The following is a 25,085-nucleotide window of genomic DNA, read 5'->3' as shown; positions in this document are numbered from 1 at the left end:
TACACCTACACCAGTAAGCAGCATTTCTCACCACTATCAGAACCATACCAAACATGCCTACGCTACCCCTCATAAATCAGACAATACCCCTTACACATAAGGCAGGGCATTTCCAATGCAATCCTATGAGGAGGCAGCACTCACAGCAGTGAGACACCAAGGTAGGCTGTTTGTCACTACCGGGACAGGCCACGCAACATGGCACATGTCCTGCCTTCTACATACATGGCACCCTGCCCAGAGGGCTAGCTAGGGCTTACCTTAGGGGTGACTTACATGTAGTAAAAGGGGAGTTCTGGGCCTGGCAAGTAAATTTAGATGCCAGGTCTCTGTGGCAGGAAACTGCACACACAGGCTCTGCGCTAGCAGGCCTTAGATAGGTTTGACAGGCTACCTCAGTGGGTGGCGCAAGCAGCGCTGCAGGCCCACTAGTAGCATTTAATTTACAGGCCCTGTGTATAGGGATACCACTTTACAAGGGACTTATAGGTAAATTAAATATGCCAATTAGGTATAATCCAATCATACCAAGTTTGTAAGGGAGAGCACATGCACTTTAGCACTGGTTAGCAGTGAAAAAGTGCTCAGAGTCAAATCGTCAGCCAACAAAGGTCAGAAAAATAAGGAGGCAAAAAGCAAAACGTCTGGGGAATGACCATGTAAAAGGGCCAGGTCCAACATCTTCTGCATGCGTAAGACCCTGAGCGATATTACGCTCTTTTATTTATACTCTCGGCTGCGCCCAGTATTGACGGTTTGTAACAGTTCCAGGTCACAGCGTGGACTATAATGGCTGGGAGGCTCACTACACCACCCAGCCTCTTTAATTGCCTATGTGTTGAAAATCTGTGATGAACAGGTGGAAGGCGAAGGATGTCAAGGTTAAGGAGTGTCATAAAGAGAATAACAAAGAGCAGATAAGAGCACCTGCAGTCTTCAGAAATAATGCTTCAACACTCTTTTCTCTGGATACTAGTCGTAGGAAAACTACTGCTGGCAGATTTAAAGCAGCTCTGGAAGTCAGCGATCTGATCATGGGCCCAGCTCACTAATGCTAAGTGCCGGTCCTTATTTTCAACAATATATTTATTCAGCTTCATACAGCATTGCAGTATTGTTGTTTCGTTCCGAATTAGGGCCCGTATTTATACTCCGTTTGCGCCGAATTAGCGTCGTTTTTTTCGACGCAAATTTGGCGCAAAACTAACGCCATATTTATACTTTGGCGTTAGACGCGTCTAGCGCCAAAGTATGGGCAAATAGAGTCATTTTTTTGCGTGAACGCCTTCCTTGCGTTAATGAGATGCAAGGAAGGCGTTCCCGTCTAAAAAAATGACGGCGACGCAAATGCGTCGTATTTATACTCCCGGGCAAAAATCACGCCCGGGAGTGGCCGGGTCAAAAAACCCCGCATTTGCGCCACTTTTTAACGCCTGGATCAGGGTAGGCGTTAAGGGGCCTGTGGGCTCAAAATGAGCCCACAGGTGCCCTCCCATGCCCCCAGGGACCCCCCCTGCCACCCTTGCCCACCCCAGGAGGACACCCAAGGATGGAGGGACCCATCCCAGGGACATTCAGGTAAGTTCAGGTAAGTATAATTTTTTTTTTGTTTTAATTTTTTTGGGTGGCATAGGGGGGCCTTATTTGTGCCCCCCTACATGCCACTATGCCCAATGACCATGCCCAGGGGACATAAGTCCCCTGGGCATGGCCATTGGGCAAGGGGGCATGACTCCTGTCTTTACTAAGACAGGAGTCATTTAAATGGCGTCTGGGCGTCGAAAAAAATGGCGCAAATCGGGTTGAGGCGATTTTTTTGCCTCAACCTGACTTGCCCCATTTTAAGACGCCCTAACGCCATTTTCCCCCTACGCCGGCGCTGCCTGGTCTACGTGGTTTTTTTCCACGCACACCAGGCAGCGCCGGTCTGCTAGCGCCGGCTAACGCCATTCCATAAATACGGCGCCCGCATGGCGCTTCAGAATGGCGTTAGACGGCGCTAAATTTTTTGACGCTAAACTGCGTTAGCGCAGTTTAGCGTCAAAAAGTATAAATATGGGCCTAGGTGTATACAAGCTACGACCAAGAACATTGGTGTTCGCTCTTTCATCCTCTTCGGGTGCAGATATTGTTCTTTGTACCTGAGCTCACCCTCTCCCCTGAGCATCAACTCCTAACCTATGAAGCAGAAAGATATCACTGTGCTGCCCATGAAGCGACCGGAAGTCAGGCATTGCAAAGACATTACAGTTTTTTTTTACAGATTGTCTTTATGAAATATTCCTTCCCCCTGTTTAGTTACCAGGCTCATCACGCTGGACAGTGTCTCGCTCTCAAAAGGTCACAGATGGGTGGCAGGAGTCTGCTGATGTACAGGATAAGTTCTAAAGGTTCGTCGTTTGTCATGACCCTGCTTCATATTGGGAAAACCATGGGTTGACGTGATTCAGATGTGGATGGAGCTCTGAGTGGCACACTCACTTCTCTAATTCACTTGCAAGGACGACTGCTGCCTTTTGACTTGTTATACAACAATGGTGTAGATTTCGTGATGAGTGAATCATTTGTTTCTATTGTTCATTTGTCACGACTCCTGGAACAGCCTGAAAATGTATAATTTTGCCACAAGTGTGCCAACTTCTCTGTGTCTCAGGGAATGCATCTATGTGTGGGAGGCAGAAACTACAGCATGATTGGGGATGCTTGGAGCTGCTGTTGAGAATGTGCATGGCTTTGACAGGACCTTGCCTAGCAGCTGTGGCTGGGCTGTTCCCATGAGGCACAGGGTGAAGCACATGGTGAAGACTGCTTTGCATGGTGAAGTGGGATGGAGGGGAAAAAAAATGGATTGGGGTGCGGCCCAAGCAATTGCCAGTGGCTGAGATTAACTTAAGCATGCCATCCATCACCTTGTTATTTTTGCATTTGACAAAAGGCAGAGACTCCTCCACTTTAGTCTTTAGTTTACATCAACTCATAACATCTGCTTGATACTTCACATTTCCAGACATTTATGCAATGAGAAATATATCTTCCAGCTTTCTGAGGTTTTGTAGTAGATACTGCCTGAAAGTAAGGTTTACAGCTAGCTATAATTTGCATTCTGAGAGGTTCTTTACTGTTGCAATGGCCATAATCACAATGTCATGCACACTCCTTCAATCTCGTGCAAAAGGAGTCAATTGTCTTATCGTGTTTCTGCACCGTGAAGTAAAACACGTAGCACACATAATCAATATTTCTTTGGCGCAGAAAATACATCATTAAACTGTTTTTCAGGCCTTCATTTGAAGATATTTCATTCTCATTGAACTGGTAGATGATGTTATGAGTATTAAGACCGACACTATGCATCAACAAATAAACGAGGCACTTTTCAATTTTATTCCAAGTGTTCCTGTGTCATATCAAAGTGTTCAATCCATCACCGTCATTTGGAACCTAGATTGTTGGTATCAACCAAATTGAAATGCTGGGGCACTGCAAGGCAAAGTGACTCAGGAGTGCGAATGATGAACATTCAGTTGATCATGTACCTGTAGGGACAATGGGTTTGTCATCTTGAAATGATGATGTAGCCACTTTGCGAGATGTACTGTTGATCTGCTGATTTGTCAAAAGTGAAGGTGCAGCATCACAGTACACACGTTCTATGACACTATACCGTCTTCCACTCAGGCACACTCATATATTTTAGATCACTTCACAGTTCATTTAACAAGCAGTCACAAGATGATGATGATACTCAGAAATGTATTTAATATGGTAGACAGTCAAGATACTCACCAGCTTCATAGAGCATTTCAGTACTGTTGTATAGTTAAGAGTGAAGCCTATACAAGTCCTTCACAAGCTAAAGCCTAGATCAACAGCACTAGCTTTGAAGTCCTGCTCAGGCTCCATTTTCACTCTTTCTGCCTGAGCATGCCTGACTCCTGTGTGCACGAGCTCCCAACCTAGAACGGGAAAAATGTCACCACTGACACTTCAAACCTGCCTACCTCAAATGTCTGTTTTTCTGTCTAATTCTTTGCTTAAGAACTCTGCTAGGAAACCAGATACTATACATGAGCAGATTTGGGATGTTGGTGGGGTGTGAAGTAGTGTATTGCGTTCAAAGGAGCTGCTCTTGAGCAGAAATCAGGGAACTTTCCAGGGTTCCCTGCATTTTTTTTACATAGTTTATGTGGCACTTTAAAACCAGTAACGGCATTGTGGTTGTGTACATGTAAACGTATGTATGTATATACCTTTATATTCCCCAGAGCCAAAAAGGAAGGGGGGTTGTGCATACCCATTCCAATGTTGATATATACCCCAGGGCCTGCATCCTTTGAGGCAAGATACTTAACTGTGTCCCGGAGAGCTTACACCAGGACACCATGGTTGCCTGCCCGAGAGCGTGTGAGTGTACACTCCTTCACTCTCCAGGGAAGGGAAGTTTAGTTTGCTCCTGCCCGGCAGGAGCAGAGAAAAATGCTGTTCCCGCCAGGGCAGCAACAAACAGAATTGCTGGGTCCCTTCATCACACACCATGGTGCTGACTGGAGAGCCGGCTGGGGCAGAAGGGGCCCTGGGGCTCCCCCTATGGCTCCCAACATTGTGTTTTGTGGCCCTCATAGGAGGGGGTCATACTCGTTTATACAGAGTTGTACACAAAAGTTGCTTGGATTGTGTCATCAGGGACGTCATCAGTGATGTTCATCAATTATGTCTATTGAGATGTCATCAGTGATGTTAATAAAGATGTCATAGAACATGTCATGGATGATGTAATATGTGAAGTCATAAGCAGTGCATGCTAACTATCACTGGTGAATTTCCATGTTTCTTTTTAGTTCAATATATATACATAGCAAAATATATATATATATATATATATATATATATATATATATATATATATATATATATATATATATATATATATGTATATATATTTATTAGAAATGGGGTCTTTGGTTGGCATTCAGGTTACCCCCTGTCCAAGCAAGGGGCCTCACTCTAGTCAGGGTAAATCACACACAATCCAAATTATCCTGTGCCCATCCTCTGGTAGCTTGGCACTGAGCAATCAGGCTTAACTTAGAAGGCAATGTGTAAAGTATTTGTGAAATAACTCATGCAATAACACAGTAGAACACCACAAAAATACACTACTCACTTTTTAGAAGAACATATAATATTTATCTGATAAGATGCAGGTCAAAACGATAAAAATGCAATAAGTATATGTTGAGATATCACTGTAAAAGTGATATAAAGTGTCTTTAGTCTTTTAAAAGCAATAAATGTCTCTTTCAAGCACAAAGTACCTGGTTTGCGTTCAAAATCTCCGTAAAGAACTGCAGAGCAGGAGATGTGTGGAAAACAAGGAAGTGAGCGTTAATTTCTCGGGCCGCACATGGTGATGCGTTGTTTAGTTTTCATGCAGGGACGGCTGCGTGTTGATTTCTGGCACTCAGTCGTGGATCCTCTTCGGGTTGCGGAGTTTACAGACGCCCCGGGGATGATGCGTAGATTTCCAGCACTGACAGGGCAAAGTTACAGGGGCTGCGTCGGTCCAGTGGGCATCACATGGATATTTCTACCGCACGGCAGGCGCTGCGTCGATTGCTCTCTAGAAGTCAGACTGCGTTGTTCCGGCTCAGCTGTGCATCGATCCAGAGGCCCGTGCGTCAAATTTCTGGTTGCTATGCTGGCGCTGCGTCGATCTTCTCGTTGCGAAGTCGGGCTGCGTCGTTCCGGTTTGGCGTGTGGTGAATTTTTCACCGCAATGCAGGCTTTGCATCATTTCTGGCAGGCTGTGCGCCGAGTTTGCCGCACAAGGAGTCCTTCTTGTAGAGATGAAGTTTTTTTGGTCCTGAGACTTCAGGGTACAGGAGGCAAGCTCTATCCAAGCCCTTGGAGAGCACTTCTCAGCACAGCCAGAGAGCAGCAAGGAAGCAGGGCAACAGCAAGGCAGCAGTCCTTTACAGAAATCAGTCAGGTGAGTCCTTCGGGCAGCCAGGCAGTTCTTCCGGGCAGGTTACAGATTCTGGTTCAGGTTCTCTTCTCCAGGAAGTGTCTGTGACAAGAGTGTCTTGTCAAGAAGTGTCTAAATTGATATGGTCAGAGACCCTGCTTAAATCCCCAAATGTGCCTTTGAAGTGGGGGAGACTTCAAAGAGTGGGTTAGAAGTGCACAAGGTCCACTTTCAGTTCAATCCTGCCTGCCTGGGTCCCAGTAGGGGGGGTGGCAGTCCTTTGTGTGAGGGCAGGCTACTGTCCTTTGACATGTAAGTGCCAGGCCCTCCACCTTCCCAGCCCAGGAAGACCCATTCAAAATGCAGATATATGCAAGTGAGGCTGAGTATCCTGTGTTTGGGGTGTGTCTGAGTGAATGCACAAGGGAGCTGTGAACTAACCTAGCCAGACTTGGTTTGGAAGGCACAGAAGGATTTAAGTGTAGAGAAATGCTCACGTTCTAAAAGTAGCATTTCTAAAATAGTGATATAAAATCCAACTTCACCATTAAGCAAGATTTTGTATCACCGTTCTGGCCATCATAAATATGACCTGGCTACTCCTTTCAGATCAGGATCTACCACTCAAACTGTACATAGCCCCAATGCTATCCTATGAAAGGAGCAGGCATCACAGTAGTGCAAAAACGAATGTAGGAGTTTTACACTACCAGGACATATAGAATACACATGTTCATTTCCTGCCTTTTACCTACATAGCACCCTGCCCTATGGGCCACCTAGGGCCTACCTTAGGGGTGACATATGTAGAAAAAGGGGAGTTTAAGGCTTGGCAAGTACTTTTGAATGTGAAGTCGAAGTGGCAGTGAAACTGCACACACAGGCACTGCAGAGGCAGGACTGAGACATGGTTAGGGGGCTACTTATGTGGGTGGCACAACCAGTGCTGCAGCCCTCTAGTAGCATTTAATTTACAGGCCCTGGGCACATGTAGTGCACTTGACTAGGGACTTACAAGTAAATTAAATAAGCCAATTGGGTATGAGGCAATGTCATCATGTTTGAAGGAGAGAGCATATGCACTTTAGCACTGTTAAATGTGGTAACAAGCCCAGAGTCCTAAAGCCAGCAAAAATGAGGTCAGAAAAAGAGAAGGAGGAAGGCAAAAAGTCTGGGGGTGACATTTCCAACAATATATATATTTGTGTGTGTGTGTATGTACACACATAAAGATAGATAGATAGATAGATAGATAGATAGATGGATAGATAGATAGATAGATAGATAGATAGATAGATAGATAGATAGATAGATAGATAGATAGATACTGAAAAACAAAGGTTAAAGTGCATATTTAGGTGACAATTTCAGTGATAGTAAAATTCACCAGTTATATTTTTCTCAGCAATAATTTAATTGCAAATGTTACAGTGGTATTTTGAATGGTGTAATAGAAAATGTCATGAATGATGTCATCTGTGGGGTAACTAGCAGTGCATGGTGAGGGCGTGAGTTATAGTTACCTTAATGCATGACTGATAGTTACCAGAGATAACAATAACTTGTCTTAAAGTAATATTTTGTTACCATGCAAAAAGCCAATACCTGTGCAGCACCTGTGCACAGCGGGGGTAAGTTGCAGGGCTTTGGCTGCAACCAGACCCTGTGGCCTATCCTCCCCTCCCCCCCGGAGGCAGGCAACCTCACACTGCGCACGCATATCCTAAGCAGTCAGGCCCTGTGTCCAAAACTCATAAGTAGCCAACCCCACACTGTGCACAGCCTTCGACAGCATGAAGCAGGGATTCATCATAGGTCCTGGCCTGTGCCCTGGCCCTGTGGCCTGCCTGCCACAGCTCCACTGGCAGCCACCCTCACACTGCGCATTGCGTTTGGCCACGTTCGGTGAGAGGTTGGGCACAGGGCCTTGCCTTAGGCTGAAGTGACATTATAGTTAGGAGAAAATGTCAGTGACAACGTAACGTTTTAAACTTAAAAAAAACACTGAAATTCACCAGTTATAGTAAAAGTTATTTCAAGTAAATATAACTTGTGCCCTAAGGTAACTATAACTCGCACACTCACCAGAAACGTCTTGTACCCTCACATATTACATCATTCCTTGCATTTTCAATGAATGCATTGATAACATCCCTAACAACATCATCAGTAGCAACATTGTGCATGGTGAGAGTGAATGTTATTGGGCCAGATGAAGGTACGAAAAAATTAGCGACTCGCAAATTGCGAGTAAGTGCGACTCGCAAATTGCGTGTCGCTAATAGAAATGCAGGTACAATGTCAGTGTAGAAATTGCGACTCGCACCCAGAGTCGCAACGCAGAGAGCGAGTCCGCTGTTTGCGAGGTCGCTTTTTGCGACCGGGCAAAAAACGAACTCGCAATTTTCAAGTGGGTGTCGCAAATTGCGAGTACCATGTAAATTGATTGCAGGTGCTGCAGAACACTCCAGAAACCACTCCAGAACACTCTGGAAACACTTCCTGGCACATGATGATGACATCACAGCCAGGAAGTTAACTAATACACCTGGGAGGAGGGAGAACCACACCCATTTTAAACTGCTGAACTGCACACAGGAGGAACAGCAGCTGCAATGGAAGAAACTCCTAGAAAAAGAAAACTAAAATTCTCAGAGAAGGAGCTGGAGGTGCTGACAGACGAATGCTGTCAGCACTATGATGAACTATTTGGAAAGGCAGCCCTCAATGTGCCAGAAGCCCCCGAAAGACAACTCTGGCAGGAGATCCAGGAAAAAATCAACTCCCTGGGGGTGAGCCACAGGAGTGTGGAAGAGATTAAAAAACTGTGGTATGACCTCCGCTCCCGGACCAAGGAGAGGGTGGCTGAAAGGCTCCGGGAGATGAGAGGCACAGGAGGGGGACCATCATCAGTACCACCACCCACACCCCTGGAAGAAAGGGTGGAGGAGACCCTGGAGCAGGAGGCAGTGTCAGGATATGGAGATCTGGACACCTCTGAGCCCACTACATCAACCGGTGAGTACCATGTGATATGCCTGTACCCCTATCAATGCCATACTCCCACCCACCATGTACACAGGGGCATGCTCAACCAAGATAGCTCCATTTCAGGGTTGCAAAGACCATAATGATGCATTATGGGAAATGTAGTCAAGTAGGCAGTTCATAGGCAAATGTTTATTAGGAAGTGTGCAACAGATAGTAGACACTGACAGTGTGTTCCCCATGTCCCACAGGTCTCCCACAAGACACCACCACAACCCACAGCAGCCAGCCCCATGAGGACAGCACAGGAGCCGCCACCACTCCCACCTGCATGATCAACACCATTCCTGTTATGTCCACACCTGCTGCAACTGTGTTCCAGGAGGCTGCGCCAGCAACAGGCAGGAGTGGCACAGTTGAGCACACAGGGCAGCCACCGCTGCGCAGGCGACACAGGTACAGGAGATCAGGGCTGCAGGCTGCGTCCAGCCGTCAACCTACCACCAACAGTGAGGCACAGCTGCTGCGTGGTCAGCGCCTGCAAAACAATATATTAGGGATGATTAGTGGTGTGCTGCACCGCTTTGTCAGAAACAACGAGGCCAGCATGCAGCATCTAAATTCCAGAATTGAGGTTATTGCCACAAACACTTGGGACCTAGCCCTGTCCATGAGGGATCTGGTGGCAGGACTACTGGCACAGGGCGAGGGTGGGCGACGCAGGGACCGTCAGCTCCTACAGAGGCTTGACAGGATGGCCACATCAATCGGCAGACTGGCTGTGAACACCACTGGCCTGTCGAGAAGGACAGTTGGCCTCCAGGTCGAAATGGGCCATTTTGCTGGAGATGTGGCTAGGGGCCTGGGCCGTATCACACACGTGATTGACTTAATGGAGGCACGGCATCTGTCCAGGGGCACAGGGGACACACCCCAGGACAGCGAGGAGGGCTCTACAGTGAGCAGTGTGTCTGCCAGTGACACTAGGGTGCTCCGGAGTGGGAGTACCAGGCAGAGCACTGCAGAACCACCAGGGACCAGCCAGGCTGGCAGGGGCCGCCGTAGGACATAGACATAACCCCGTCCCTGATGATGTGGCACATGACATCAATGTGCCCCATGCATGGTTTGCATTTAGATGACCATGAACAGTTATTATTTGTAAATAGTTGTATTTCTGTACAAATTAAATAGTTTTTTGTTCCACTTAACAAATGGAGTTTTTGGTCAATAGGTGAGTATGGTTGGAGTTGACACGTACCTTCCAAAGTATTGGTTTGTGATGTGTTCCCGTCTCAGTCTGTCTTGATTAGCTATACTCCGATCCCCATGATGGCGATGTGGTTGCTCTTGCTCTTCATCCTCAGGATCTGGGTCTGCAGGGGTGAGAGGTAGCCCACGTCGGGTGGCTATATTGTGAAGGATGGTGCATGCGACAACAATTTTGAATGCTGTAATGGCGGTATACTGGAGGGCACCTCCACTGCGGTGGAGGCATCTGAATCTTGCTTTCAGTAATCCAAAGGTGCGTTCAATAAGGTTCCTGGTCCTCTTATGTGCATTGTTGTATCGCCTCTCACATTCATTGCTGGGTGTTAAGAACGGAGTCATAATCCATGGCCGTAGAGCATATGCACTGTCACCTGTTGGGCACAAACATTACACTGTTAGAAAGTCCTGGTTGGTGTGCACAGTGACATGTCTGTATGTCTACGAGGTGTATGCAGCTCTACCTAGGAGGTATCCGTCTCCAAACTCCCCACGTTCCAGGCGTTGGTGTATCCCACTGTGCCGAAAAATGTAGGATTCATGGGTACTGCCTGGAAACTTAGCTACAATGTCAGTGATGACATAATGGGCATCACAAACAACCTGAATATTGAGTGAGTGGGTACACTTTCTGTTGCGGAAAAGATGTTCCAGGTTTGAAGGGGGGCATATTTGAATATGTGTCCCATCTACACATCCTATGACATGGGGAAAGTTGGCAATCCGGTAAAAGTCCAGCTTGGTGCTGTTGATTTCTGCCTCATTCCTGGGTGGGTAGGTATATAAAGTGAGACCTGTGTGTGAGTATGGCATCTAGGAATGCCCTGAGGAACCTTGACACTGCACTTTGAGATACACCACCTGCCACAACAATGACCCCCTGATAGCTCCCTGAGGCCAAGAGGTGGAGTGAGCATAGCAATTGCACATGCGTAGGGATGGCGCAGCCACGCAGAGTCTGGTGTTCTACCTGTGGTTTTAGTAAATCAATTAATTCTAGTATGGCTGCGCTGCTAAGGCGGTATTTATCGTATATCTCTTCCTCAGTTTGCTGAAAAAGAGTCTGCCTTGTTCTATATATCTTCTCCTGTCTGTGGCCCCTCCTCCTCCTCTGCTGGGCTGCGTGGACTCTCCTCCTCACTGCTATAAGGTATATCTCCGCCATCTTGAGTAACCCAGATGCCTTCTGGGTCTCCTTTTATACTTTGGTTATGGTTACCACCTGCTCTGAGTTAGTGGTAAATTGCAAGTGCAAAATGGGCTTTTTGCGACTAGTCGCAATTTGCGAGTTGCAATTGCATATGGTTTGCGACTCGCAAATTGCGACTTGCTATTTGCGGGTCGCAAAATGGGGTCGCACATTTTGTGAGTCGCTAACGGCTCGCATCGCTTTTTGCAAGTCGGAAATGGGGTTTTTGCATCCCATTTCCGATTTTGCACAGTCGCAAATAGCGATTCGGGCCATTTGCGACTCGCAAAACTTTGCTACATCTGGCCCATAGTTACTTTAGAGCACAAGTTAAAGCTAGTTGGGATAACTATAACTGGTGAATTTCAGTGGTTTCCTCAGTGTAAAACATTACGTTTTAACAGGCATTTTCACCTAGCTATGACCATGGCCACTGCATTTATGCGATTCTGAAGCTGCAGTGTTTTCCCATAATTGTGGATTTGCCACATGTACCACGCAATCAGTCATCTACTGCATAATCAGTAGATTTTACCAAAAAATTACTTCTAGCTCAAACACATCAAATGTTACTAAAAACGTTGTAACGTGTTCCCAGGCGTTGCTACATTTAGTGTGTGCAAAATGTGTCATTTCTTTACGTTTTCCGGGATGTGCGAAACGTTAACCATAAATGTTCATTCTAGTTTTTCCTCAACTTTGGATTTTCAAGTTTTTGTTTGTTTTGTTCAGAAGATTTATGTATGCGAAAATGTGTCCATGTGCCATCAATATAATGTATGAAATGTTTGTCATACAATATTATTTTCCTATTACATTTCTGATACCAATGCTGCTGGTTTCACTTGAAAGAGATAGTACACTTTTTTGTGTTGTGTTATTTGAACAGGTAATTGGCTTGGTTTAATCCTTGTTTTGTTTCTGTGTAGTTTCGAAGAACCAGTTGTATTCTGCCGTAAAAGCTCAAGCTTCGGTCGAGCATGTGCACATCAGGCAGTGAAATGAGAGGCTAGTAAAATAAATGCATATTTCCTTCATACCTCTTTGTTCAGGAGTGATGAGGGTGACACTGACAATTACATATTTGAGCAGAGTGACTTTGAAAATGACAGTCTTGAACTTGAAGATGACACACACGAAGTTGATGGATGTGTAGACGACCGACCTGAAGATAAGATTATGAAACTGGAGATTAGTTTGAAAGTGTATGTCACCAATCATTATCAGACATCAAATGGTCTATTAATGGAAGGATATGGCAGTGGGATTAATGTCCGCTGTCCTCCAACCCCCTGCATATCTGAACAAAGATCTAAAAATCGTGACCCATTCCTTTGGCTGGTATTTATTTATTAAAAGTCATAAAATACTTTAAACAATCTTTCAAACGCATACAGGTGGTGTACAGCAAGCCACGATAATTGAACGCACCATGGAAAGTGCGATTGTGACCTTAAAGTCAGTGTACAACTCAGCATTGGGGAAAAGAATGCTTCGAATCCCTGATGTTCACATGCTCTTTTTTTTCTCCGACGATTAAGCATTTTTTCCTATGAGGAAACACCTTCCACTAGATCCCACAAAGTCCGATGGTGTTCTTATGCTCTTACCAGCATTTAGGGGAGTCTGGAGAACATTACTGATCATTGCCATGAACGGAAGGGGTTGGAGAGAGGTTTCTGATGTTCACATACTCCTATGACTTCATTCAACTACTCCCCACCCTTCCGTGGCATTAACAACTGCGTAATTGTGCACAGCTGTGCTGTACAATTTCACAGTAGTAAAACTATTCATGCCCACTAAGTATCCTTTCAAAGGTAGGTCTACAGTCATAACTGGCTTTGTGAATCAGGCCAGAGTAGCCTAAAGAGATATGGACAAGGGGGCATATTATTCATAGTGTTGCATCGCCACGCAAGGGTAAAGCAACACTAATGTCAGATTTATCAAGCCACACAAGGCCACCTTGTGTGGCTCTGCATGACTTGATAAATCTGGATTAATTCAAGGCAACACCAATCCCCAGTGAGGCGTTCCATGAGTGGAGAGCCGCTCTCAAGGATTTTGGCACATTTCCAGATTTACCATTAGTGGTAGACTTCGGAATGCATCAAAAACACACAATAGATATGCAGGAAATGAAAGTCAGTGATATAAACACCATGATCACCATAATCAGCATAAAGAAAACTAGATTATCTATTTATTATTTTCAAGTGCACTCTAACTTGAGGTGTCAACACGTTGTACATTGAACTCTTCAGAACTGAAACTTCAATATACATATAACAAGTGAGAATCAAGGGTCCAGAAAGCCCATAGCGTAACGTTTCAGTTTACAAAAACACCTCATTCTTGGGAATTGTGTGTGTTGGGAGGAGAACAGAAAGGTGATAGATCAGGAGTCTCCAACAGGTTGATGGTGAGCTACAAGCTGCTCTCAAATTAGCTCGCTGGCTAGAGTTTAAGAGTATTCATTATCCTGCCTGCTAATGCTGTGCTTTAAAACACAGATCACCCGTTTCTGTGAGGCCACTAAAGCTGAGAGTGCAGAAGCAGCATGCAGCCCATCTTCTTGTTAAAAAAGGAACAACGACATGAACAAAAACATGCTGCCTTTTAATTAACCCCTTCGCTGCCAGGCCTTTTCCCCCTCCTGTGCCGAGCCTTTTTTTGGCTATTTGGAGCAGTTCGCGCTTAGGCCCTCATAACTTTTTGTTCACATAAGCTACCCACGCCAAATTTGCGTCCTTCTTTTCCAACATCCTAGGGAATCTAGAGGTACCAGACTTTGTGGGTTCCCCAGAAGGAGGCCAAGAAATTAGCCAAAAAACAGTGAAAATTTCGTTTTTTTTTTAAAAATGGGAAAAATGGGCTGCAGAAGAAGGCTTGTGGTTTTTTCCCTGAAAAGGGCATCAACAAAGGGTTTGCGGTGATAAAATCACCAGCTTCCCAGCTTTCAGGCACAGGCAGACTTGAATCAGAAAACCCAATTTTTCAACACAATTTTGGCATTTTACTGGGACATACCCCATTTTTACGATTTTTTGTGCTTTCAGCCTCCTTCCAGTCAGTGACAGAAATGGGCATGAAACCAAAGCTGGATTCCAGAAACCGCAACATTTCTGAAAAGTAGACAAAATTCTGAATTCAGCAAGGGGTAATTTGTGTAGATCCTACAAGGGTTTCCTACAGAAAATAACAACTGAAAAAGAAAAATATTTAAATTGAGGTGAAAAAAACATCAATTTTTCTCTAAGTTTTACTCTGTAACTTTTTCCTGCAATGTCAGATTTTCGAAAGCAATATACCGTTATGTCTGCAGGACTCTTCTAGTTGCGGGGATATATAGGGCTTGTAGGTTCATCAAGAACTCTAGTTACCCAGAGCCAATAAATGACCTGCACCCTGCAGTGGGTTTTCATTCTATGCCGGGTATACAGCAATTCATTTGCTGAAATATAAAGAGTAAAAAATAGCTATCAAGAAAACCTTTGTATTTCCAAAATGGGCACAAGATAAGGTGTTGAGAAGCAGTGGTTATTTGCACATCTCTGAATTCCGGGGTGCCCATACTAGCATGTGAATTACAGGGCATTTCTCAAATAGACGTCTTTTTTACACACTGTCTTACATTTGGAAGGGAAAAATGTAGAGAAAGACAAGGGGCAATAACACTTGTTTTGCTATTCTATGTTCCCCCAAGTCTCCCGATAAAAATGATACCTCTCTTGTGTGGGTAAGCCTAGCGCCAACGACAGGATATGCCCCAAAACACAACGTGGACACATCACAGAAAACAGAGCTGTTTTTAGCAAAGTGACTACCTGTAGATTTTGGCCTGTAGCTCAGCCGCCACCTAGGGAAACCTACCAAACCTGTGCATTTCTGAAAACTAGAGAACTAGGGGAATCCAAGATGCGGTGACTTGTGTGGCTCGGACCAGGTTCTGTTACCCAGAATCCTTTGCAAACCTCAAAATGTGGCTAAAAAAACACATGTTCCTCACATTTCTGTGGCATAAAGTTCTGGAATCTGAGAGGAGCCACAAATTTCCTTCCACCCAGCGTTCCCCCACGTCTCCCGATAAAAATGATACCTCACTTGTGTGGGTAGTCCTAGCGCCCGCGACAGGAAACACCCCAAAGCGCAACGTGGACACATCCAAATTTTTGAAGGAAAACAGAGGTGTTTTTTGCAAAGTGCCTACCTGTAGATTTTGGCCTGTAGCTCAGCCGCCACCTAGGGAAACCTACCAAACCTGTGCATTTCTGAAAACCAGAGACCTAGGGGAATCCAAGTTCGGGTGACTTGTGTGGCTCGGACCGGGTTCTGTTACCCAGAATCCTTTGCAAACCTCAAAATTTGGCTAAAAAAACACATGTTCCTCACATTTCTGTGGCAGAAAGTTCTGGAATCTGAGAGGAGCCACAATTTTCCTTCCACCCAGCGTTCCCCCACGTCTCCCGATAAAAATGATACCTCACTTGTGTTTGTAGGCCTAGCGCCCGCGACAGGAAACGCCCCAAAGCGCAACGTGGACACAGCCAAATTTTTGAAGGAAAACAGAGGTGTTTTTTGCAAAGTGCCTACCTGTAGATTTTGGTCTGTAGCTCAGCCGCCACCTAGGGACACCTACCAAACCTGTGCATTTCTGAAAACTAGGGACCTAGGGGAATCCAAGATGGGGTGACTTGTGTGGCTCGGACCAGGTTCTGTTACCCAGAATCCATTGCAAACCTCAAAATTTGGCTAAAAAAACACATGTTCCTCACATTTCTGTGGCAGAAAGTTCTGGAATCTGAGAGGAGCCACAAATTTCCTTCCACCCAGCGTTCCCCCACGTCTCCCGATAAAAATGATACCTCACTTGTGTGGGTAGGCCTAGCGCCCGCGACAGGAAACGCCCCAAAGCGCAACGTGGACACAGCCAAAGTTTTGAAGGAAAACAGAGGTGTTTTTTGCAAAGTGCCTACCTGTAGAGTTTGGCCTGTAGCTCAGCCGCCACCTAGGGAAACCTACCAAACCTGTGCATTTCTGAAAACTAGAGCCCTAGGGGAATCCAAGATGGGGTGACTTGTGTGGCTCGGACCAGGTTCTGTTACCCAGAATCCATTGCAAACCTCAAAATTTGGCTAAAAAAACACATGTTCCTCACATTTCTGTGGCAGAAAGTTCTGGAATCTGAGAGGAGCCACAAATTTCCTTCCACACAACGTTCCCCCACGTCTCCCGATAAAAATGATACCTCACTAGTGTGGGTAGGCCTAGCGCCCGCGACAGGAAACGCCCCAAAGCGCAACGTGGACACATCCACATTTTTGAAGGAAAACAGAGGTGTTTATTGCAAAGTGCCTACCTGTAGATTTTGGCCTGTAGCTCAGCCGCCACCTAGGGAAACCTACCAAACCTGTGCATTTCTGAAAACTAGAGACCTAGGGGAATCCAAGATGGGGTGACTTGTGTGGCTGGGACCAGGTTCTGTTACCCAGAATCCTTTGCAAACCTCAAAATTTGGCTAAAAAAACACATGTTCCTCACATTTCTGTGGCAGAAAGTTCTGGAATCTGAGAGGAGCCACAAATTTCCTTCCACCCAGCGTTTCCCCACGTCTCCCGATAAAAATGATACCTCACTAGTGTGGGTAGGCCTAGCGCCCGCGACAGGAAACGCCCCAAAGCGCAACGTGAACACAGGCAAATTTTTGAAGGAAAACAGAGGTGTTTTTTGCAAAGTGCCTACCTATAGATTTTGGCCTGTAGCTCAGCCGCCACCTAGGGAAACCTACCAAACCTGTGCATTTCTGAAAACTAGAGACCTAGGGGAATCCAAGATGGGGTGACTTGTGTGGCTCGGACCAGGTTCTGTTACGCAGAATCCTTTGCAAACCTCAAAATTTGGCTAAAAAAACACATGTTCCTCACATTTCTGTGGCAGAAAGTTCTGGAATCTGAGAGGAGCCACAAATTTCCTTCCACTCAGCGTTCCCCCACGCCTCCCGATAAAAATGATACCTCACTTGTGTGGGTAGGCCTAGCGCTCGCGAAAGGAAACACCCCAAAGTGCAACGTGGACACAGCCACATTTTTTAAGGAAAACAGAGGTGTTTTTTGCAGAGTGCCTACCTGTAGATTTTGGCCTGTAGCTCAGCCGCCACCTAGGGAAACCTACCAAACCTGTGCATTTCTGAAAACTAGAGACCTAGGGGAATCCAAGATGGGGTGACTTGTGTGGCTCGGACCAGGTTCTGTTACCCAGAATCCTTTGCAAACCTCAAAAGTTGGCTAAAAAAACGCATGTTCCTCACATTTCTGTGGCAGAAAGTTCTGGAATCTGAGAGGAGCCACAAATTTCCTTCCACCCAGCGTTCCCCCAAGTCTCCGGATAAAAATGATACCTCACTTGTGTGGGTAGGCCTAGAGCCCGCGACAGGAAACGCCCCAAAGCGCAACGTGGACACAGCCAAATTTTTGAAGGAAAACAGAGGTGTTTTTTGCAAAGTGCCTACCTGTAGATTTTGGCCTGTAGCTCAGCCGCCACCTAGGGAAACCTACCAAACCTGTGCATTTCTGAAAACTAGAGACCTAGGGGAATCCAAGATGGGGTGACTTGTGTGCCTCGGACCAGGTTCTGTTACCCAGAATCCTTTGCAAACCTCAAAATTTGGCTAAAAAAACACATGTTCCTCACATTTCTGTGGCAGAAAGTTCTGGAATCTGAGAGGAGCCACAAATTTCCTTCCACCCAGCGTTCCCCCACGTCTCCCGATAAAAATGATACTTCACTTGTGTGGGTAGGCCTAGCGCCCGCGACAGGAAACGCCCCAAAGCGCAACGTGGACACAGCCAAATTTTTGAAGGAAAACAGAGGTGTTTTTTGCAAAGTGCCTACCTGTAGATTTTGGCCTGTAGCTCAGCCGCCACCTAGGGAAACCTACCAAACCTGTGCATTTCTGAAAACTAGAGACCTAGGGGAATCCAAGATGGGGTGACTTGTGTGGCTCGGACCAGGTTCTGTTACCCAGAATCCTTGCAAACCTCAAACTTTGGCTAAAAAAACATATGTTCCTCACATTTCTGTGGCAGAAAGTTCTGGAATCTGAGAGGAGCCACAAATTTCCTTCCACCCAGCGTTCCCCCACGTCTCCCGATAACAATGATACCTCGCTTGTGTGGGTAGGCCTAGCGCCCGCGACAGGAAACGCCCCAAAGCGCAACGTGGACACAGCCAAATTTTTGAACGAAAACAGAGGTGTTTTTTGAAAAGTGCCTACCTGTAGATTTTGGCCTGTAGCTCAGCCGCAACCTAGGGAAACCTACAAAACTTGTGCAGTTCTGAAAATTAGAGGCCTAGGGGAATCCAAGATGGGGTGACTTGTTTGGCTCGGATCAGGTTCTGTTTCCCAGAATCCTTTGCAAACCTCAAAATTTGGCTAAAAAAACACATGTTCCTCACATTTCTGTGGCAGAAAGTTCTGGAATCTGAGAGGAGAAACAAGGTTCCTTCCACCCAGCGTTCCCCCACGTCTCCCGATAAAAATGATACCTCACTTGTGTGGGTAGGCCTAGCGCCCGCGACAGGAAACGCCCCAAAGCGCAACGTGGACACAGCCAAATTTTTGAAGGAAAACAGAGGTGTTTTTTGCAAAGTGCCTACCTGTAGATTTTGGCCTGTAGCTCAGCCGCCACCTAGAGAAACCTACCAAACCTGTGCATTTCTGAGAACTAGAGACCTAGGGGAATCCAAGATGGGGTGACTTGTGTGGCTCGGACCAGGTTCTGTTACCCAGAATCCTTTGCAAACCTCAAAATTTAGCTAAAAAAACACACGTTCCTCACATTTCTGTGGCAGAAAGTTCTGGAATCTGAGAGGAGCCACAAATTTCCTTCCACCCAGCGTTCCCCCACGTCTCCCGATATAAATGATACCTCACTTGTGTGGGTAGGCCTAGAGCCTGCGACAGGAAACGCCCCAAAGCGCAACGTGGACACAGCCACATTTTTGAAGGAAAACAGAGGTGTTTTTTGCAAAGTGCCTACCTGTAGATTTTGGCCTGTAGCTCAGCCGCCACCTAGGGAAACCTACCAAACCTGTGCATTTCTGAAAACTAGAGACCTAGGGGAATCCAAGATGGGGTGACTTGTGTGGCTCGGACCAGGTTCTGTTACGCAGAATCCTTTGCAAACCTCAAAATTTGGCTAAAAAAACACATGTTCCTCACATTTCTGTGGCAGAAAGTTCTGGAATCTGAGAGGAGCCACAAATTTCCTTCCACTCAGCGTTCCCCCACGCCTCCCGATAAAAATGATACCTCACTTGTGTGGGTAGGCCTAGCGCTCGCGAAAGGAAACACCCCAAAGCGCAACGTGGACACAGCCACATTTTTTAAGGAAAACAGAGGTGTTTTTTGCAGAGTGCCTACCTGTAGATTTTGGCCTGTAGCTCAGCCGCCACCTAGGGAAACCTACCAAACCTGTGCATTTCTGAAAACAAGAGACCTAGGGGAATCCAAGATGGGGTGACTTGTGTGGCTCGGACCAGGTTCTGTTACCCAGAATCCTTGCAAACCTCAAACTTTGGCTAAAAAAACATATGTTCCTCACATTTCTGTGGCAGAAAGTTCTGGAATCTGAGAGGAGCCACAAATTTCCTTCCACCCAGCGTTCCCCCACGTCTCCCGATAACAATGATACCTCACTTGTGTGGGTAGGCCTAGCGCCCGCGACAGGAAACGCCCCAAAGCGCAACGTGGACACAGCCAAATTTTTGAACGAAAACAGAGGTGTTTTTTGAAAAGTGCCTACCTGTAGATTTTGGCCTGTAGCTCAGCCGCAACCTAGGGAAACCTACAAAACTTGTGCAGTTCTGAAAATTAGAGGCCTAGGGGAATCCAAGATGGGGTGACTTGTTTGGCTCGGATCAGGTTCTGTTACCCAGAATCCTTTGCAAACCTCAAAATTTGGCTAAAAAAACACATGTTCCTCACATTTCTGTGGCAGAAAGTTCTGGAATCTGAGAGGAGAAACAAGGTTCCTTCCACCCAGCGTTCCCCCACGTCTCCCGATAAAAATGATACCTCACTTGTGTGGGTAGGCCTAGCGCCCGCGACAGGAAACGCCCCAAAGCGCAACGTGGACACAGCCAAATATTTGAAGGAAAACAGAGGTGTTTTTTGCAAAGTGCCTACCTGTAGATTTTGGCCTGTAGCTCAGCCGCCACCTAGAGAAACCTACCAAACCTGTGCATTTCTGAGAACTAGAGACCTAGGGGAATCCAAGATGGGGTGACTTGTGTGGCTCGGACCAGGTTCTGTTACCCAGAATCCTTTGCAAACCTCAAAATTTAGCTAAAAAAACACACGTTCCTCACATTTCTGTGGCAGAAAGTTCTGGAATCTGAGAGGAGCCACAAATTTCCTTCCACCCAGCGTTCCCCCACGTCTCCCGATAAAAATGATACCTCACTTGTGTGGGTAGGCCTAGAGCCTGCGACAGGAAACGCCCCAAAGCGCAACGTGGACACAGCCACATTTTTGAAGGAAAACAGAGGTGTTTTTTGCAAAGTGCCTACCTGTAGATTTTGGCCTGTAGCTCAGCCGCCACCTAGGGAAACCTACCAAACCTGTGCATTTCTGAAAACTAGAGACCTAGGGGAATCCAATATGGGGTGACTTGTGTGGCTCGGACCAGGTTCTGTTACCCAGAATCCTTTGCAAACCTCAAAATTTGGCTAAAAAAACACATGTTTATCACATTTCTGTGGCAGAAAGTTCTGGAATCTGAGAGGAGCCACAAATTTCCTTCCACCCAGCGTTCCCCCATGTCTCCCGATAACAATGATACCTCACTTGTGTGGGTAGGCCTAGCGCCCGCGACAGGAAACGCCCCAAAGCGCAACGTGGATACAGGCAAATTTTTGAAGGAAAACAGAGGTGTTTTTTGCAACGTGCCTACCTGTAGATTTTGGCCTGTAGCTCAGCCGCCACCTAGGGAAACCTACCAAACCTGTGCATTTCTGAAAACTAGAGACCTAGGGGAATCCAGATGGGGTGACTTGTGTGGCTCGGACCAGGTTCTGTTACCCAGAATCCTTTGCAAACCTCAAAAATTGGCTAAAACAACACATGTTCCTCACATTTCTGTGGCAGAAAGTTCTGGAATCTGAGAGGAGCCACAAATTTCCTTCCACCCAGCGTTCCCCCACGTCTCCCGATAAAAATGATACCTCACTTGTGTGGGTAGGCCTAGCGCCCGCGACAGGAAACGCCCCAAAGCGCAATGTGGACACAGCCAAATTTTTGAAGGAAAACAGAGGTGTTTTTTGCAAAGTGCCTACCTGTAGATTTTGCCCTGTAGCTCAGCCGCCACCTAGGGAAACCTACCAAACCTGTGCATTTCTGAAAACTAGAGAACTAGGGGAATCCAGATGGGGTGACTTGTGTGGCTCGGACCAGGTTCTGTTACCCAGAATCCTTTGCAAACCTCAAAATTTGGCTAACAAAACACATGTTCCTCACATTTCTGTGGCACAAAGTTCTGGAATCTGAGATGAGCCACAAATTTCCTTCCACCCAGCGTTCCCCCACGTCTCCCGATAAAAATGATACCTCACTTGTGTGGGTAGGCCTAGCGCCCGCGACAGGAAACGCCCCAAAGTGCAACGTGGACACAGGCAAATTTTTGAAGGAAAACAGAGGTGTTTTTTGCAAAGTGCCTACCTGTAGATTTTGGCCTGTAGCTCAGCCGCCACCTAGGGAAACCTACCAAACCTGTGCATTTCTGAAAACTAGAGACCTAGGGGAATCCAAGATGGGGTGACTTGTGTGGCTCGGACCAGGTTCTGTTACCCAGAATCCTTTGAAAACCTCAAAATCTGTCTAACAAAACACACGTTCCTCACATTTCTGTGGCAGAAAGTTCTGGAATCTGAGAGGAGCCACAAATTTCCTTCCACCCAGCGTTCCCCCACGTCTCCCGATAAAAATGATACCTCACTTGTGTGGGTAGGCCTAGCGCCCGCGACAGGAAACGCCCCAAAGTGCAACGTGAACACAGGCAAATTTTTGAAGGAAAACAGAGGTGTTTTTTGCAAAGTGCCTACCTGTAGATTTTGGCCTGTAGCTCAGCCGCCACCTTGGGAAACCTACCAAACCTGTGCATTTCTGAAAACTAGAGACCTAGGGGAATTCAATATGGGGTGACTTGTGTGGCTCGGACCAGGTTCTGTTACCCAGAATCCTTTGCAAACCTCAAAATTTGGCTAAAAAAACACATGTTTCTCACATTTCTGTGGCAGAAAGTTCTGGAATCTGAGAGGAGCCACAAATTTCCTTCCACCCAGCGTTCCCCCACGTCTCCCGATAAAAATGATACCTCACTTGTGTGGGTAGGCCTAGCGCCCGCGACAGGAAACGCCCCAAAGCGCAACGTGGACACAGCCAAATTTTTGAAGGAAAATAGAGGTGTTTTTTGCAAAGTGCCTACCTGTAGATTTTGGCCTGTAGCTCAGCCGCCACCTAGGGAAACCTACCAAACCTGTGCATTTCTGAGAACTAGAGACCTAGGGGAATCCAAGACGGGGTGACTTGTGTGGCTCGGACCAGGTTCTGTTACCCAGAATCCTTTGCAAACCTCAAAATTTAGCTAAAAAAACACATGTTCCTCACATTTCTGTGGCAGAAAGTTCTGGAATCTGAGAGGAGCCACAAATTTCCTTCCACCCAGCGTTCCCCCACGTCTCCCGATAAAAATGATACCTCACTTGTGTGGGTAGGCCTAGAGCCTGCGACAGGAAACGCCCCAAAGCGCAACGTGGACACAGCCAAATTTTTGAAGGAAAACAGAAGTGTTTTTTGCAAAGTGCCTACCTGTAGATTTTGGCCTGTAGCTCAGCCGCCACCTAGGGAAACCTACCAAACCTGTGCATTTCTGAAAACTAGAGACCTAGGGGAATCCAAGATGGGGTGACTTGTGTGGCTCGGACCAGGTTCTGTTACCCAGAATCCTTTGCAAACCTCAACAATTGGCTAAAACAACACATGTTCCTCACATTTCTGTGGCAGAAAGTTCTGGAATCTGAGAGGAGCCACAAATTTCCTTCCACCCAGCGTTCCCCCACGTCTCCCGATAAAAATGATACCTCACTTGTGTGGGTAGGCCTAGCGCCCGCGACAGGAAACGCCCCAAAGCGCAACGTGGACACAGCCAAATTTTTGAAGGAAAACAGAGGTGTTTTTTGCAAAGTGCCTACCTGTAGATTTTGCCCTGTAGCTCAGCCGCCACCTAGGGAAACCTACCAAACCTGTGCATTTCTGAAAACTAGAGACCTAGGGGAATCCAGATGGGGTGACTTGTGTGGCTCGGACCAGGTTCTGTTACCCAGAATCCTTTGCAAACCTCAAAATTTGGCTAAAAAAACACATGTTTCTCACATTTCTGTGGCAGAAAGTTCTGGAATCTGAGAGGAGCCATAAATTTCCTTCCACCCAGCGTTCCCCCAAGTCTCCCGATAAAAATGATACCTCACTTGTGTGGGTAGGCCTAGAGCCTGCGACAGGAAACACCCCAAAGCGCAACGTGGACACAGCCAAATTTTTGAAGGAAAACAGAGGTGTTTTTTGCAAAGTGCCTACCTGTAGATTTTGGCCTGTAGCTCAGCCGCCACCTAGGGAAACCTACCAAACCTGTGCATTTCTGAGAACTAGAGACCTAGGGGAATCCAATATGGGGTGACTTGTGTGGCTCGGACCAGGTTCTGTTACCCAGAATCCTTTGCAAACCTCAAAATTTAGCTAAAAAAACACATGTTCCTCACATTTCTGTGGCAGAAAGTTCTGGAATCTGAGAGGAGCCACAAATTTCCTTCCACCCAGCGTTCCCCCACGTCTCCCGATAAAAATGATACCTCACTTGTGTGGGTAGGCCTAGAGCCTGCGACAGGAAACGCCCCAAAGCGCAACGTGGACACAGCCAAATTTTTGAAGGAAAACAGAGGTGTTTTTTGCAAAGTGCCTACCTGTAGATTTTGGCCTGTAGCTCAGCCGCCACCTAGGGAAACCTACCAAACCTGTGCATTTCTGAGAACTAGAGACCTAGGGGAATCCAAGACGGGGTGACTTGTGTGGCTCGGACCAGGTTCTGTTACCCAGAATCCTTTGCAAACCTCAAAATTTAGCTAAAAAAACACATGTTCCTCACATTTCTGTGGCAGAAAGTTCTGGAATCTGAGAGGAGCCACAAATTTCCTTCCACCCAGCGTTCCCCCACGTCTCCCGATAAAAATGATACCTCACTTGTGTGGGTAGGCCTAGAGCCTGCGACAGGAAACGCCCCAAAGCGCAACGTGGACACAACCAAATTTTTGAAGGAAAACAGAGGTGTTTTTTGCAAAGTGCCTACCTGTAGATTTTGGCCTGTAGCTCAGCCGCCACCTAGGGAAACCTACCAAACCTGTGCATTTCTGAAAACTAGAGACCTAGGGGAATCCAATATGGGGTGACTTGTGTGGCTCGGACCAGGTTCTGTTACCCAGAATCCTTTGCAAACCTCATAATTTGGCTAAAAAAACACATGTTTCTAACATTTCTGTGGCAGAAAGTTCTGGAATCTGAGAGGAGCCACAAATATCCTTCCACCCAGCGTTCCCCCACGTCTCCCGATAAAAATGATACCT

Source organism: Pleurodeles waltl, chromosome 1_2 (assembly GCF_031143425.1).
Source record: "Pleurodeles waltl isolate 20211129_DDA chromosome 1_2, aPleWal1.hap1.20221129, whole genome shotgun sequence".
NCBI classification, from domain to species: Eukaryota; Metazoa; Chordata; class Amphibia; order Caudata; family Salamandridae; genus Pleurodeles; species Pleurodeles waltl.
This window is presented reverse-complemented; position numbering follows the sequence as displayed.